Source organism: Colletes latitarsis, unplaced genomic scaffold, assembly GCF_051014445.1.
Source record: "Colletes latitarsis isolate SP2378_abdomen unplaced genomic scaffold, iyColLati1 scaffold0002, whole genome shotgun sequence".
NCBI classification, from domain to species: Eukaryota; Metazoa; Arthropoda; class Insecta; order Hymenoptera; family Colletidae; genus Colletes; species Colletes latitarsis.
In genome coordinates this window covers 11,030,559-11,035,873 of record NW_027488365.1, presented here as the reverse complement: position 1 = coordinate 11,035,873, position 5,315 = coordinate 11,030,559, and positions in this window count along the sequence as shown.

Below are 5,315 nucleotides of genomic sequence, written 5' to 3'. Positions count from 1 at the left end.
GAGGGCAAATCCCCGACCTATCCCAGACCAAACATGCGTTATCCTCTGAAATATTTATCAAGACCGGGTTTAATTGATTGTTTCAGTGTGGTCCCACATTACTACGTGATCCAAACCAGAAAAAACCCATGATCCGTTCTACAAGTATGTGAAGAATGCGAAAGTATGAGTCTGATGAGTGAAAATCCCAGACCTAACCTAGACCTAACATGCGTTATCATCTAAAATATTTATCAAGACCAGGTTTAATTGATTGTTTCAGTGTGGTCCCACATTACTACGTGATCCAAACCAGAAAAAACCCATGATCCGTTCAATAAGTATGTGAAGAATGCGAAAGTATGAGTCTGATGAGTGAAAATCCCAGGCCTAACCAAGACCTAACATGCGTTATCCTCAAAAATATTGATCGAAACCTGGTTTAATCGACTGTTTCAGTGTGGTACCACATTACTATGTGATCCAAACCAGAAAATAACCCAGGATCTGTTCCAAAAGTATGTGATGTGTGCAAAAGTATGAGTCTGATGAGGGCAAATCCCCGACCTATCCCAGACCTAACTTGCGTTGTCCTCTAAGATATTGATGGAAACCAGGTTTAATTGACTGTTTCAGTGTTGTACATCATTACTACGTGATGCAATCCAGAAAAAGCCCAGGATCTAGATATCAAGTATGAGAAATATGCGAATGAATGAGCCTGATGAGAGCAAATCCCAGACCTAACCTAGGCCTAACATGAATTATTCTCTAAAATATTGATCGAAACCAGGTTTAATTGGCTGTTTCAGTGTGGTCCCACATTACTACGTGATCCAAACCAGAAAAAACCCAGGATCTGTTCAACAAGCATGTGAAAAACGCGGAAAGTATGAGCCTGATGAGGGCAAATCCCAGACCTATCCCAGACCTAACTTGCGTTGTCCTCTAAGATATTGATGGAAACCAGGTTTAATTGACTGTTTCAGTGTTGTACTTCATTACTACGTGATGCAATCCAGAAAAAGCCCAGCATCTAGCCATCGAGTATGAGAAATATGCGAAAGAATGAGCCTCATGAGAGCAAATCCCAGACCTATCCCAGACCTAACTTGCGTTGTCCTCTAAGATATTGATCGAAACCTGGTTTAATTGACTGTTTCAGGGTGGTACCAAATTACTACGTGATACAATCCAGAAACAGCCCAGGATCTAGCCATGAAGTATGAGAAATATGCGAAAGTATGAGTCTGATGAGTGAAAATCCTAGGGCTAACCTAGACCTAACATGCGTTATCCTCTAAAATATTGATCGCAACCAGGTTTAATCGCCTGTTTCAGTGTGGTACCACATCACTACGTGATCCAAACCAGAAAATACCCAGGATCTGTTCAACGAGTATGTGAAGTGTGCGAAAGTGTGAGTCTGATGAGGTCAAATCCCAGAACAATCCCAGACTTAACTTGCGTTATCCTCTAAAATATTGATCGAAACCAGGTTTAATCGACTGTTTCAGTGTGGTACCACATTACTACGTGATCCAAACCAGAAAAATCCCAGGATCCGTTCAACACGTATGTGAAGAATGCGAAAGTATGAGTCTGATGAGTGAAAATCCCAGACCTATCCCAGACCTAACTTGCGTTGTCCTCTAAAATATTGATCGAAACCAGGTTTAATCGACTGTTTCAGTGTGGTACCACATTACTACGTGATCCAAACCAGAAAAAACCCAGGATCCGTTCAACAAGTATGTGAAGAATGCGAAAGTATGAGTCTGATCAGTGAAAATCCCAGACCTAACCTAGACCTAACATGCGTTATCCTCTAAAATATTTATCAAGACCAGGTTTAATTGATTGTTTCAGTGTGGTCCCACATTACTACGTGATCCAAACCAGAAAAAACCCAGGATCTGTTCAAAAAGTATGTAAAAAACGCGAAAGTATGAGCCTGATGAGGGCAAATCCAAGACCTATCCCAGACCTAACTTGCGATGTCCTTTAAGATATTGATGGAAACCAAGTTTAATTGACTGTTTCAGTGTGGTACCACATTACTACGTGATCTAATCCAGAAATAGCCCAGGATCTAGCCATGAAGTATGAGAAATATGCGAAAGTATGAGCCTGACGAGGGCAAATCCTAGACCTTACCCAGACCTAACATGCGTTATCCTCTAAAATATTTATCAAGACCAGGTTTAATTGATTGTTTCAGTGTGGTTCCACATTACTACGTGATCCAAACCAGAAAAAACCCAGGATCTGTTCAACGAGTATGTGAAGTGTGCGAAAGTATGAGGCTGATGAGGGCAAATCCCCGACCTATCCCAGACCTAACATGCGTTATCCTCTAAAATATTTATCAAGACCAGGTTTAATTGATTGTTTCAGTGTGGTCCCACATTACTACGTGATCCAAACCAGAAAAAACCCATGATCCGTTCTACAAGTATGTGAAGAATGCGAAAGTATGAGTCTGATGAGTGAAAATCCCAGACCTAACCAAGACCTAACATGAATTATTCTCAAAAATATTGATCGAAACCAGGTTTAATCGACTGTTTCAGTGTGGTACCACATTACTACGTGATCTAATCCAGAAATAGCCCAGGATCTAGCCATGAAGTATGAGAAATATGCGAAAGTATGAGCCTGACGAGTGAAATTCCCAGGCCTAACCTAGACCTAACATGCGTTATCCTCAAAAATATTGATCGAAACCTGGTTTAATCGACCGTTTCAGTGTGGTATCACATTACTACGTGATCCAAACCAGAAAAAACTCAGGATCCGTTCAACAAGTATGTGAAGAATGCGAAAGTATGAGTCTGATCAGTGAAAATCTCAGGCCTTACCTAGACCTAACTTGCGTTGTCCTCTAAAATATTGATCCAAACCAGGTTCAATGGACTGTTTCAGTGTGGTACCATACTACTACGTGATCCAAACCAGAAAAAACCCAGGATCTGTTCAAAAAGTATGTGAAAAACGCGAAAGTATGAGCCTGATGAGGGCAAATCCAAGACCTATCCCAGACCTAACTTGCGTTGTCCTTTAAGATATTGATGGAAACCAAGTTTAATTGACTGTTTCAGTGTGGTATCACATTACTACGTGATCCAAACCAGAAAAAACTCAGGATCCGTTCAACAAGTATGTGAAGAATGCGAAAGTATGAGTCTGATCAGTGAAAATCTCAGGCCTTACCTAGACCTAACTTGCGTTGTCCTCTAAAATATTGATCCAAACCAGGTTCAATGGACTGTTTCAGTGTGGTACCATACTACTACGTGATCCAAACCAGAAAAAACCCAGGATCTGTTCAAAAAGTATGTGAAAAACGCGAAAGTATGAGCCTGATGAGGGCAAATCCAAGACCTATCCCAGACCTAACTTGCGTTGTCCTCTAAAATATTGATCGAAACCAGGTTTAATCGACTGTTTCAGTGTGGTACCACATTACTACGTGATCCAAACCAGAAAAAACCCAGGATCCGTTCAACAAGTATGTGAAGAATGCGAAAGTATGAGTCTGATCAGTGAAAATCCCAGACCTAACCTAGACCTAACATGCGTTATCCTCTAAAATATTTATCAAGACCAGGTTTAATTGATTGTTTCAGTGTGGTCCCACATTACTACGTGATCCAAACCAGAAAAAACCCAGGATCTGTTCAAAAAGTATGTAAAAAACGCGAAAGTATGAGCCTGATGAGGGCAAATCCAAGACCTATCCCAGACCTAACTTGCGATGTCCTTTAAGATATTGATGGAAACCAAGTTTAATTGACTGTTTCAGTGTGGTACCACATTACTACGTGATCTAATCCAGAAATAGCCCAGGATCTAGCCATGAAGTATGAGAAATATGCGAAAGTATGAGCCTGACGAGGGCAAATCCTAGACCTTACCCAGACCTAACATGCGTTATCCTCTAAAATATTTATCAAGACCAGGTTTAATTGATTGTTTCAGTGTGGTTCCACATTACTACGTGATCCAAACCAGAAAAAACCCAGGATCTGTTCAACGAGTATGTGAAGTGTGCGAAAGTATGAGGCTGATGAGGGCAAATCCCCGACCTATCCCAGACCTAACATGCGTTATCCTCTAAAATATTTATCAAGACCAGGTTTAATTGATTGTTTCAGTGTGGTCCCACATTACTACGTGATCCAAACCAGAAAAAACCCATGATCCGTTCTACAAGTATGTGAAGAATGCGAAAGTATGAGTCTGATGAGTGAAAATCCCAGACCTAACCAAGACCTAACATGAATTATTCTCAAAAATATTGATCGAAACCAGGTTTAATCGACTGTTTCAGTGTGGTACCACATTACTACGTGATCTAATCCAGAAATAGCCCAGGATCTAGCCATGAAGTATGAGAAATATGCGAAAGTATGAGCCTGACGAGTGAAATTCCCAGGCCTAACCTAGACCTAACATGCGGTATCCTCAAAAATATTGATCGAAACCTGGTTTAATCGACCGTTTCAGTGTGGTATCACATTACTACGTGATCCAAACCAGAAAAAACTCAGGATCCGTTCAACAAGTATGTGAAGAATGCGAAAGTATGAGTCTGATCAGTGAAAATCTCAGGCCTTACCTAGACCTAACTTGCGTTGTCCTCTAAAATATTGATCCAAACCAGGTTCAATGGACTGTTTCAGTGTGGTACCATACTACTACGTGATCCAAACCAGAAAAAACCCAGGATCTGTTCAAAAAGTATGTGAAAAACGCGAAAGTATGAGCCTGATGAGGGCAAATCCAAGACCTATCCCAGACCTAACTTGCGTTGTCCTTTAAGATATTGATGGAAACCAAGTTTAATTGACTGTTTCAGTGTGGTGCCACATTACTACGTGATCCAAACCAGAAAATAACCCAGGATCTGTCAAACGAGTATGTGAAGTGTGCGAAAGTATGAGCCTGATGAGAGCAAATCCCAGACCTAACCTAGACCTAACATGAATTATTCTCTAAAATATTGATCGAAACTAGGTTTAATTGACTGTTTCAGTATGGTCCCACATTACTACGTGATCCAAACCAGAAAAAACCCAGGATACGTTCAACAAGTATGTGAAGAATGCGAAAGTATGAGTCTGATGAGTGAAAATCCCAGGCCTAACCTAGACCTAACATGCGTTATCCTCAAAAATATTGATCGAAACCTGGTTTAATCGACTGTTTCAGTGTGGTACCACATTACTATGTGATCTAAACCAGAAAATAACCCAGGATCTGTTCAACGAGTATGTGAAGTGTGCGAAAGTATGAGTCTGATGAGGTCAAATCCCAAACCAATCCCAGACTTA